Genomic DNA, 13,500 nt, shown 5'->3' with positions numbered 1-13,500 from the left:
GTGTTATGCTAAGTGAAATAAGCCATACAGAGAAAGACAGACACCATATCTTTTCACTCTTATGTGGATCCTGAGAAACTTAACAGAAGTCCATGGGGGAGGGGAAGGAAAAAAAAGAGGTTAGAGTGGGAGAGAACCAAAGCATAAGAGACTCTTAAAAAATGAGAATAAACTGAGGGCTGATGGGGGGTGGGAGGGAGGGGAAGGTGGGTGATGGGTATTGAGGAAGGCACCTGTTGGGATGAGCACTGGGTGTTGTATGGAAACCAATTAGACAATAAATTTCATATATTTAAAAAAAATACCTAGTAGTGCAATTACTGGGTCACCGGGTAGTTCTACTTTTAACTTTTTGAGAAACCTCCATACTGTTTTCCAGAGCGGCTGCACCAGTTTGCTTTCCCATCAACAGTGTAAGAGGATTCCCCTTTCTTCACATCCTTGTCAACATCTATTTTTTACTGTGTTGTTAATAAAAATGACATTTTAAAAAAATTAAAAGTTTAGAGATTGAGTTAACAAAAGAAAAATTTACTTAAATATTTCTGGGTATACTTTCATTAAATCACATTATTTTTAATATTATTAAAATTATTTTCACTAACAGGCTGCAGTGAAAAAGGTATAAAGAGATTCCATTACCTAAATGTCCCCAAACATTATAACATGGAAGTGTAATTGTGAGGGGTCCTTTGAACCAGTAGGGTGCTTTTACTTGTGAAGTTATCATTAGTATGAAAACAACAATGTCAATTTTCCTTTTGATTCTTTTATTTTCTCTTATTTCCAAACCTTCTTTAAAGGCAAAGATTTATATGACACATATCGTGAGTTACCTCACAATTTTCTTATGAACTAACATGGACAATTGCCAATTCTATAAAGAAACATCAACCAAAAAACCTTAAGGTAACATTTTAAATAATTAAATTACTACCTACTCCCTCACAAATTAAACTGAAGTTAATTTTCTTGCAAACTGTGTCCCACTGATGATTCAGTGAAAAATGTTTTGTTAAAAACAAAAAAAGAAAAAGGCTCACACACCAGATAAGTTTTAATTTTTTTTTCCTTTCTCCTTTTGCTCTATGGTCCATTTCATTATATTAAAAGTTCCTGCACATTCTCCTCCAGAGAAACCTGTTATGCTTTTTTAATTCGATACTTCCCAAATTCACCATGAAACTATCACAAACTTACCACAAAACTACTTAACGATATTTCACAGAAATACTATGCTCTTCAGAAAAAGCTTGGGTAAAGAGGAACGAGGGACTGTCTTTCCTTAAAAAAAAAAAAAAGCCCTAAGAATAATTTTGTTCATGGTAGATTATCTGGCAATTTGCACATTAAAATTTCAGAATAACTTTTATGTATCAAAACTGTAGAATTCTGATAGTCCATCAGGAGTCAAAACACAGATCATGCAGCCACCATTGGTTTTGCAAATAAAGTTCTCCTGGAACACAGACACGCATTTGTTTGTGTATTTCACAGTACAACTCTAGAGATGAATAACACAAAACGTACAAAATGTACTAACTAGTGCTTTACAGGAAAAGTTTGCCCACCATCGATCCTAAATTTTTAACAATCAATTGACTGGAAGACGAGTTTGTGATGATACTTTAAAAGTTAAGACACACACTTAAAGCATGGGCCATGCAAGTTCTGCAGAGGTGGACCCAAAGAGATTTTTACGTAGACCCAAGATACGACCCAGAAGAAAAGTTCTGAGACCTAACATCTTCACCACTCTCGATCACAGATAATTACACACAGCCGTGATAATTTTCAAATGGGGAAATTTCAGATGCAAGTATCATCAATTGTCCCCAGCGGCCATTAAAAATTTCCAGTAATGCAATTGTAAAATATCTAATTTAAATTGTAGTGGGTGTTACTCTTACTGAGCAATATCATCATCCATCCTGACCTTTTCAAATACAAATGTCATTTGTGTGGCTGTAAATCATGACAAATGAGATGTAACATTAGCTATATCGCTTAGGCATCTTGGTAGGAGATTGTTAGCCTTGTTTCAAAAGGTCATCTTGTATTTTTTTCTAAAAATATGACATTTGTTTGTTCTTTATGACATAAGTCTAAATAAATGTTTATTAAGTCTATCTATCAAGAAGCCTATTATGAAATAGCTTCTTAGCTCATCCAATCAGATTATATTTTTCCTGGAAAGGAAACTGCACAGATTTCTAAGGGAAATGAGACAATGGATAAAAATATAAAGATAAGCTCTTCTAATATAACAGTGGCCCCCAAATAAGCTATTAGATGTCTAATAGGAGGGCTTTCCCACATACAAACCATGCCATATACAACAGGGACAAAGTTATATATGCCACATTTTTTAAAAAAATAAATATTCCTCAAAGCCTTTTCTACTTTTCCACAACACAATAGCTTGACAAATTACATACAAAAGTCTTTTTGTTTCTTATCACGCACTTAAGTTTTCACCACTATATTTAAATCCTCTCAAATTATCATAACATTCCTTTTAAGAACAATATGAATAATACGACATTTCTTGTGACTCAAATGGAATTCGTAAACATGTTAAGTTCTTTTTCTGAGATGGGATATTATTTACAGAGCCTGGAGGACTCTCAGAGAGAAAGTAAACCTGGATTTTTGTCCAGACTCTATGTAGTTCTAGATCACACACAACTTCCATTCAGTCTCAGTTTGTCTACCTGAAAAATAGATATAATATTAATCTTATGTGCAACAACTTTAATGTAAAGATTGAATGATACCTTTCAAGTAAATATTACTCTCTGAAAAAATTTTAAAAGATCAAGATGGAATAGTGAGCCTATATACTCTGTTTTCGAACAGATGATTGGCAGGCCTGTTGCCCCTGTTTTATTGAGGTATAATTGATGAACAAATTTGTGTGCATTTAAGGTGCACACATGATGTTTCGATATAATGTTTGACATACATATATAATGTGAACTGATCACCACAATCAAATTAAATATCCACCATTTCATATACTTTTTAAAGTTAGCTTTGTTTCCTTTGGTGAGAAGAATTAAGATTTATTCTCTTATTCTGCAAATTTCAGGTGTACAATTCAATATCATTAACTGTAGTCACTACACTGTGCGTTCGATCTCCAGAACTTATTCACCTTGCGTATCTGAACTTGTAATCTTTGACCAATATTTCACTATTTTCCCCACCCCAAGCCCTTGGCAGTGCCTATTCTACTCTCTTCTTCTATGAGTGGGAAAAAGACCTGAATAAACATTTTTCCAAAGAAGACATAAAGATGGCCAGCAGGTCTATGAAAAGGTACCCAGTATCGCCAATCATGAGGGAAATGCAAAACTGACACCAAAATGTGATATCACCTCACATCTGTTAGAATGGCTACTATCAAAAAGACAAAAAAAAAAAAAAAATGACAGGTGTTGGTGAGGAGGTAGAGGAAAGAGAATCCTTACACACTGTCGGGGGGAATGAAAGTGGCACAGCCATGATGGAAAACAGTATGGGGGTTTCTCAAAAAATGAAAATAGAGCTATCATATGACACATCAATCCCACTTCTGTGTATGTCTTCGTCTGTTTGGGCTGCTATAACAAAATGTCACCAACTGGATGATTTACAAACAGCGTTTATTTCTTACAATCCCAGAAGCCAGAAGTCTGAGATCAGGATGCCATTATGGAGTGACTTCTTCCAGGTAGCACTCCTCTCGATTTATCCTCACATAAAATGAAGGAGCTAAGGGTCTCTTTTATAAAGCCACTAATCCCATTCACGAGTGCCCCATGCTCATGACCTTATTACCCCCAGTGATCCCACCTCCAAATATCATCACGCTAATGGCTAGGATCTCAACATGTGTGTTTGGGGGAGGAAACAAACATTCAGCCCACAGTGAAGTATATATCCAAGTAAAATGAAATCACTATCTCAGGGAGACATCTGCACGCTCATACGGATTATAGCATTAGGAGCCTGTGGTAACATGGATGAACTTGGAGAGCAATAGAAGTGAAATAAGCCAGTCACAGACCAACAAATACTGCATGATCTCATTTACATGTGATTGGCTTTTCATGAGGGCAAAATGTAATATCTAGGCATTTCCTGGCAAAAAGACAATGCACAAAATGTAAAAAGCAAAACCCTTGTTCATCATGTTAATAATTTGTTAAACAGCTCTGGAGGCAGACACAGTTCAGGGGCTATGATTAGACAGCCTAAGTGGGCTTAGTCAGCTGCTTCTTAGGGAAGCAGCCAGTCCACAGGGAGCACGAGGAGACACCAGTATATGTGACACATTGAAAAGTAAGGTCTTAACTCTGAGATTTATATCTGGGGTACTCAGGCAGGGAAAAATTCCAGCAGGTAATACCAGATAACCGATAATGCAGAGTAAGTCTAATCTAACAAAGAGGGGGGAAATAGTAGCTGTCCTCTCACTCTGCATTTATTTCCGTGTAAAGCAGGAAAACCCAAGTTACCAAGTGACTGTGTGGGGAAACTGCATCCCGGGAAAGATCAGAAGTCCACAGGGGTTCCACTAGCAAGGAGAATTATATTCACATGTGTTCTCTCCTATTTTTCTGATTCAGTCAAAATACATTTACTTTACACTTATGCTGAGCCAGATACCGATAAAGTCCTGGGGATATACGTTGATACAAATAGGATTACTCTTCTCCAAGAGTTTTCAGTTAGAAGAAGACACAAGCCAGCATACAAAAATTCAAAATAATGTGATAAATAGTATTATTTACAGGGTTCTTTAAGCAGGTGGAAAATGGGTACCCAGTGCAGCCTTGGGAGTTAGGTCAGAGAACGCACTGGAAGTCTCACCACCTCTAACAGGGCCCACTGATTCAATGCAAGGAATATAGAGCACATTTTTTGGAGGATATTATGCACATATTCATTCAGCCTAAACAGTTGAAATATTTTTGAGTGAATATGTTAATTACAGTGTGGTGTTTGCAACCCAGCTGCCTATACATACTGAAATAATAGTGTAGGATTTGGGTTCCTCTGTTTGGCGCATTACCTATGTATTGAATTACCTTATCCTATGGTGCCAAAGCGAATTTGTAGGGTATTAGTCAGGTCTATAAAAAATAACATTCCAATTAACTTTCTCAGAAGACCATCAACTAAAACTCAGACTTACAAAGGAAGAGTGTTGGAAATGCCCGTGTGATATGCTTGAAGGGACTGAGGAAGAGCACAGTTCTCACTTCCCAGTAGTGCTCCACACCTACTTACTTAATAGGTGAGATCAGCGGATTAAGCTTTGACCCTTTATTATTTTTTTTTTTTATTTTTGAAAGAGAGAGAGAGAGAGTGAGAGAGAGAGAGAGAGAAAGCTCATGAGAGCACATGGAAACAGGAGAGGGGCAGGAGGAGAGGAAGAGAGAGAATGTTAAGCAGGCTGCATGCCCAGTGCAGAAGAGCCTGATGCAGGGCTTGGTCTCATGACCATGAGATCATGAACCTGAGCTGAAATCAAGAGTCAGATGCTTAATCAACTGAGCCACCCAGGCATCCCAAGCTTTGATCTTTTAGAGTTATCTCTAAATCTATTTATTTCAAAGGCATTCATGGAGCACAGTACCAAGTTTTTCAGTGTCCTTGCAAGCCCCATTCAAAATATCATCTGTGTGCTTAGACTCAATTGACTGAGACCATCCAGGATGATGTTAAAGATCTTGGCAGACCAAAATCTCAACCTTGGAGAACTCAGTGCACAGCAGGATATTAAGCTTTCCTCAGTAACTAGTGTAGGTTTTGAGCAGTAATGATTTTTGTTGCAAGTGGAATTTTAGAACACATCATATTACAGCATCTGCTTGTGCCCATGTTATGTGTGTTCCTGCCCCGTTCAGGTTCAGTGTGCCAATTTTACTCCCCTGTCAAACTAGGACTGTTTTATCCCTGATGGTGCGGCTGCCTTATTAAAATGTTTCTGTGGTTGGCCAGGCTCAGTTGCCAAGGTAACCATCCTGTTGTGTGTTGCCTTTAGGAGTTTATCATTAGATACATGAAAACCTTGACTGCATGTAAATAATAAAAGCTATCAAGGTAATGTGCCTTTGTGTTTCACGTGGTATTTTCCAGAGACTCACAAAAATATGTGATAATGCTGAACTTCTATTCATACGTTTAGTCAGTGATTATCAAAGGTCTTGATAGGACTATATTAATCTTTCCTTACATTTTTAAAAGTTTTAGTTTATAAATAGGGAGCCCAACTTAAAATATTTTATTTATATTATTTTATGTCAAACTTCACACAAAAGTAATTTGATGGAGTTTTGACATTGGTTGCGGCAACTTCGAAGGAAAACAGTTGTGAAATTCTTTTAGGCCTCTAAACTTCATTTCTCCTTCTTTCTAGCCTACCTCTGCTCTCAGCCACTGGGTAAACTAGTAATTGTATCAGCATTATTTCCTCTTCTCAAATTTTATCCTTTTCCTCCACCCCTTGCTCAAAAGCCAGAATCATAGGCTTTGGAATTCAGATATATATATTTGGCTTATGTCTTTGCTTTGCTATACTCTTCATTCATTCATTCATTTTCTTTTGAGCCTCAGTTTCCTTATCTATATAAAGTTACAGATTGATCCATGAATGGATTAGTGATAATGAATATACATAATTTAATAAAGTATCTGACACATTGTTGGTTTTAAAATAATTATATATATTATCAAAAATGAACCATTTGTCTTTTCATAGGGATTTATTTGATGTTTCTTTCTGTTTGTATTGATAAAATGGTTGATAAAGAATGAACAGTGGGGTACCTGGGTAGCTCAGTCAGTTAAGGATTGGACTCTTGACTTATGCTCATCTCATGATCTTGTGGTTTGAGCCCCACATTGGGTTCTGTGCTAACAGCACAGAGCCTGATTGATATTCTTCCTCTCTCTCTCTCTCTCTCTCTCTCTGCTCCACCCAGCTTGCTCTGTATCTCAAAATAAGTAAAAATAAACCTAAAAAAAAATAGAATGAGTGGCCTCCTAAGGGAGTGTTAAAATGATTCTAGGGAAACTTTCCTGCCCTCCAAACATTTGCAAAGATTTCTAGCCTACCAAGCTATGAGGATCTTTGTATTTTAGAATGCTTGTTTTGGGTAAGTCTTTGTGTTTTCAGGAGTGTCGACTGAGAGAAAGTCAATGGCAAAGTAGGTGAATAAATGCTTTATTCCTTGTCTTACTGAGGACTACAGCCTGGGAGACAGTCTTTCAGCTTGCTTTGAAGAACTGCTCTGAAGTACAGGGTATTCTATATGAAAAATGGGAAAACAGTATATGTACTTGTGTGCAGTTCTCCAAATACTTGTGAGTCACAAGGTCAAAATTAAGGTTTTTATTTGTTTGTTTTGTTTTGTTTTTCACATAGACTTGAGAAAGACTCTTAAGTCATCTTAATACATTATATTTCTATTGCCTCTGATTATTCAAAAATATTGTCTCTGTGCCTCTGCTTACCTGGTTTTCTGGTTCCTCCTGTTTTTGATATATCCTTGAGGTCACTAGGGACAGGTTGCTGTCCTTTCTGCAGGAGATCTGGGTGGCTCACACCCCTGTCCATCACACTTAGATTAACCAGCTGTATTTGAAAAGAAGTGAATTGGGCTTAGGTTCTATGAGATAATGATATACACACACTGCTGGGGGACTTGACGCAGATTCTGTTTCTGGTGAGTTACATCACATGTTTGTGCTACTTCCCTACCAGAGAAACCTAAACCATGAATTCATTGACAGTGAGGACAATTAGAGAAAAGAGAAAACCCCAAAACAAAAAGATGAATGAAGCTTGTGACAGATCAACATACCCATTGATTTACGTAGAAAGCATCAACCAAGTTTTTAATTATTTTATCTTCCCCTGTGTAAGTTGCATCTTGTCTCACCAGACTTCCCCTTATATTTATATTTGTATTTTTTGTATTTATATTTATTTATATTTATATTTATTATTTACATTTACATTTATATTGCTTACTTATATTCATATTAATTCCTTCACTTTTTTAACCTCATCATTTTCACTCTTACAAGGAAAGAAACATCTTTCTGTTGCTTGCTCTGTTTAGTTTTCTAGAATTAAGGAAATCACCATTCAAGTACATTGAGCACAACCAAATGAGTCATCACTGTAGAGCTTCATGGCAGATGGGAAGGTGTTGGTTACATTTCCCATTCTTTCCCCATAGATTCCCCAGTGCTTTGTGGGTGCTTATATGACCCCACATAGAGCAACTTCTTTTAGTCTCTTCCTCTTTGAAAAAAGAGAAGAGAAGACAAAGAAGAGAAGAGAAGAGAAGAGAAGAGAAGAGAAGAGAAGAGAAGAGAAGAAGAGAAGTAGAGAAGAGAAAATGATGCACTATTATTCTCCACCCCAAATCTCTTCTTCTAAGAAATTTAAGCTTATGCAATGGTGATGCAGAATGACTTACAATGGAGCATTAGGTACCAATAAACTCAAGGGAATGAAAAGCACACTACTATGAGTTATAGTGCCCTGATGGGCCATTATATAGGCATCAGCAAGCTTTAAAAAATCACCATGGTTAGACAAAATAATTTGCATTGCCCAATATCTTGTAAAAACAGCTGAATGTTTTATTTCACAAATTTCTTTCTCTGGTTATGCCTCAATGATTTTCACTTACTAAGTAGCATCACTGAGCCATGAAAATATTCTCCCCAGGCACACAGAGCTCACTAGAATTTTTGTTCACAAAATATTGATTTCATGATTAAACTTTCCGTTGGATAAAAACTCAAGGTCTGAGCTTTAGACTTTTCATACTGGGTTGCATTTATGATTTGAAAATCCTTGAAAATTGTCTATTTCCATTAATAAAATATAGAGATAATGTTCTACATGGAGAAGATTAGATTTATTCCCAAATCCCTATTGCTCACAAGAGGCTACTATTCTGTCAATTTTATGATGATATTTAAATACTTAAACTTTATTATGTGGGCCACATGCCATTATTTTTACACCTGTGAAGTAAGACTGGAAGTTATCAGGAAACAAAATTGATGCATGGCTACTTAGAAGAATGCACACTGATATCTCTTGAACTACTTTTGATTATTGCCTTTTCTTCCACTAACAAAGCTGCTTACAAAAGAATGAATTTTCTAAATTCCATTTATAATGGCCACAGGATTTAAGTGGCAATGTGAGTTACTTAAACAAACTATGATAGGTTCTACATATAGTCCCTCTACTAATCAGAAACTTTGAAATACTTGATTTCCTTTCTAACTTCCTCCATTATTTGGTTGGCAAACACTTAGGTGATCCTTAAAATTGCAATACATTAGGTCTTTAATGGAGTGATTCAAAGTTACCTTAAACACTCCAACATTGATTTTAAATTTAGCAAGACTTTAACTTGAAGTCTAAGCTCCCGCTTCTACATTTGAAATTGGAGTTACATATCGAAAACATTTTTCTAAAGATCACATTGTCCTAAACAGTCAAAATATCAATATAAATGTACAAGCTTAGATTTTCCAATCTGATATAATAATATAGAGTCAATTACATTTTGTGTGATTCTAAACTTTCATAAAATTTTAAAATGCTTACCACTGACACCGCAATTATACCAACCTACACAACTTGGAGGGCTGCTTTCCTAAAGCAATATTTTTGGAACTGCCCTTTTGATTTCCTGAGTATTTAAGAACTAGGACTATTGGTTAGGATGAAGCTGAGCCCTTGAATGCAATACTAAGGATACATATGAACGCTATTTAAAATTGTTGGTGACTCTATCACAAAAAGATGGAGCGGTGAAGTTAAACATGCCCCTTAGATTTGGGACCCATGTTTAGTGCCTGATGGCTCTGGCTCTTTGTTAGGATATTGTTTCTGTTGCTCTTATGTAATTGACTCTCTTCTGCAACTCTAAAGATACTGGACCTTGATGAAATCCTGCATCCTTATAAGACACATCTTCTTTTAGAACCAAGTAGTACTTTCAAGTATGAAAATGATGTCCAGTTGAAATTTTCATGTCTCTCAGGGCTTCTGCTTATTTGGTGTTATCAAAATGTGTTATTTTTAGCAATGAATTGCTTCATCCTCTAAAGAGATTGGATTATTCTAGGTTATTTCTAATATGTATGAGAGAATCTCCAAGTTTGAAACATGTTTTAAAGTACATCTAGCCCACTTATTCATCAGACAGAAAAGAATTGCTTTTTAAAAAATTTTTTTTTAATGTTTATTTATTTTTGAGACAGAGAGAGACAGAGCATGAATGGGGGAGGGTCAGAGAGAGGGAGACACAGAATCTGAAACGGGCTCCAGGCTCTGAGCTGTCAGCACAGAGCCCGACGTGGGGCTCGAACTCATGGGCCGCGAGATCGTGACCTGAGCTGAAGTCGGCCGCTTAACCGACCGAGCCACCCAGGCGCCCCAAGAATTGCTTTTTAAAAAAAAAAATCACATTTTAATTTTTTTTTAAGTTTATTTATTTTGAGAGAGAGAGAGATCACGTGGAAGTGGTGGGAGGCAGAGAGAAAGGGACAGGAAGAATCCCAAGCAGGCTCCATCCTTCCAGTGTGGAGCCCAACGTGGACTCCATTTCACCAGGGGCTCAATCAGACCGTGAGCTAAAATCAAGAGTCGGATGCTTATCTGACCAATCCACCCAGGGGCCCCAAAAATCACTTTTTAAAAATAAATCTGTAGTATATTGTAAACTTGTATGTTAATGTTAACTATTTGTTGTCCTCCTCATCATCTACTCATATCATTATACTCAACTTTTTTATTAGGGTGGCCGTAAAATTTTATCATCCAAACCGGGCAACCTTTGAAATTAAATTAGGGAGTGATTACTACTGAAGGAATCAGGCCTGTTCTGGGAAAACTAGGCCATTTTGCCACTCTAGCTATGCTCAACTACAGTCACCTGAAATGCCTAGAACATTTCCATTCACAAGGAATTCTCTAGAGCAGCAGTTTTTACATTCTATGCTCCCTTAGGGATTTTTTAGTCAGCTAAATTTAAATACCACTATGGTATGTAAAAATATTCAAGTAGGGTCACACTGATTAAATAGGTGACAGAAGACCCACAACTCTATACCTTTAGCATCCCCTCAGAGCTATGATCCCTCAGGCACTACTTTGGAAATATGGAACTCCATAGGATTATTTGGAAACTATTGCATTAATGGAGAGAAAATAACATTTATCAAATATCCATGAGATGCCCAACCATATACATGTAATTCGCTGGGAACAAAAGAGCTGAGATTTAAATCCACATCTAATTGATTGCCCGGCCTTATTCTCATTCCTCTGAAGAAAGTGCGTTGCATTTTTGTATAATTCTTGTTTTAGAAAGTTCCTCATTGTATCAGTCAGGTCATCCTAACTTACACTATACCAATTGCAAATACTGTCCAAATTTCAGAGGCTTAAAAATAGGGAGGAAAGTAGGCCTTTAAAAATTTTTTTTTAATGTTTATTTATTTTTGAGACAGAGAGAGAGACAGAGCATGAATGGGGGAGGGGCAGAGAGAGAGGGAGACACAGAATTGGAAGCAGGCTCCAGGCTCTGAGCCACCAGCCCAGAGCCTGACGCGGGGCTCGAACTCACGAACTGTGAGATCGTGACCTGAGCTGAAGTCGGACGCTCAACCGACTGAGCCACCCAGGCGCCCCGAAAGTAGGCCTTTAAAACGAAAACATTTCTTGTTCACCCTATGTACCCATTGCAGGATGACAAGACACTGCTTATGACATTCCCTGAGGTATATAGGTTGTGAGAAGTTCTATCTTGGCATATGCTACCATGCTCCCAGAAGCAAGGATGGAAAAAAATGGTGAAATATTCACTACTTCTTAAAGTTTAGAAATAACAAATGTCTTTTTCCTCCACATCTCGTTAGCCAGAACAAGTTATAGGGCCATAAGTTAAACAGAATGAGGGTGTATAATTTTTCCATAGACAGGGTCACCAAATAATACAGTCAGTTAACCATGATCTTACCTTAACAAAATCTATGTTTTTGAACTGATCATTAATATCCCTTCTTTACTAAGGGATCCTTCATCTCATGAGAGCCCTTATATATTTAAATTTTTAAAGTGGTTTGACTCACTCTTCAGTATCCAACTCAAACTTGTTCTTTTCCAAGTTAAATACTTCCAGTGTTTCAACTGTTCCTGAAAAGGCATGGTATACAACAATGTTTCTAAAACTTGAATGTGCATTGACATCTTCTGGAGATATCAAAATGCAGATTGTGATTCAGTAGGACTGGATGAGGCCTGTAATATGATTTTTTGTTTGTTTGTTTTAAATATGTTTTGACCTAGTTCTGAGGTCCTAGCTAGAAGCCAGCCAGTTTCTCTAGTTAAGTCTACACTCCAACCACCTGCATTCATAGGCTTTCACACTCTCGGTCATTATGTACCTGAGCTCATTGACCTAGGGCCAGGTGTCAGACGACTAGGGACAGCCTTGACACCCAGAAACTGAAAATTTATTCAAACAAACCAATTCAGAAGAGGCAGAGGAAACCTAGCCACCCCACCCCACTTATCGTACATAAGCTGCCGCTTACAGCTCCACCTTTCTCTTACCCCATCCCCAGGCACACCCTCTGTATGACCCTGACTGACACCATTTTCTCATTTGGAGATGTCTATAATAGAGTCCTGCTTGTCATTTATCTTGGTGTCAGTGTCGTGTCCTGCCATCAAAAACTTAATCTGTGTCTATTGGTGGTTTCCATGTCTCTCTTTACCCAAATGTCCTTGGTGATGGAATATTCAAAATACTGACTAAACTCAGGGGACTGGCTGCATACCAGCCAAGGTGAGGTCCTCCCTTAGGGCAGTAGGAATGATGAATCACTTGAGCTGCAATTCTGGGGGCAGTTTTCCAGTATCTTCCTGGTCATTTCCTACATTTAGCAGAGGCTTATTTCAGGGTCTTGTCACTTCTTCAACACCAGTGCTGTTTTGTTTTTGTTTTTTTAATTGTTATTTGAGGCAGAATTCTGGTTTATCCATGCACTTCTGGTGACTCCTGTGGAAGAAGATATCGACCAGACTTCCTCAGAGTAGGAGGAATGACACTCTGTTTTTGTTGATGTTGCTTAGATGGCCCATCTTCTGTGCTGCTACACACCTTGCTGTTGTCAACTAACTTCATGTTGTCCAGATCCTGAGGGGTATTGTGGGTTGCATCTAGGTCAGTGGCCCAATGTTTAGACCTGAGTTGAATATCTTACCTCTGTCCTCCCGCAGCTGCCAAAGTTACCCAATTGCATAAATAATGAAAAAAAAAAAAAAAAAAAGCATTGTCCAGTGTACTTGTGCTTTACGAAGTGCCACACCATGTCAACATGTGGATTGACTGACACTTTGGATAAGGGGCTGTGTTGTCCCAAGGAGAGCCAGCTACACCTCTCTAAGTGTAGACCCCAGTCCCT

At 37.5% G+C, this 13,500-nt stretch overlaps 1 pseudogene; it reads right to left on the bottom strand.

The window, feature by feature from the left end:
- LOC112854402 (nucleoside diphosphate kinase A pseudogene) overlaps positions 1 to 13,220 on the bottom strand; it is a 33,401-nt pseudogene extending 20,181 nt beyond the window's left edge.
- Between the last annotated feature and the right edge of the window lie 280 nt (positions 13,221 to 13,500).

The sequence above is a fragment of the Puma concolor genome, chromosome D2 (assembly GCF_028749965.1).
Source record: "Puma concolor isolate L17-30 chromosome D2, mPumCon1.1.hap2, whole genome shotgun sequence".
Classification (NCBI taxonomy): domain Eukaryota; kingdom Metazoa; phylum Chordata; class Mammalia; order Carnivora; family Felidae; genus Puma; species Puma concolor.
The sequence above is the reverse complement of the archived record's forward strand: the minus strand, read 5'-3'. Positions and strand labels throughout refer to the sequence as shown.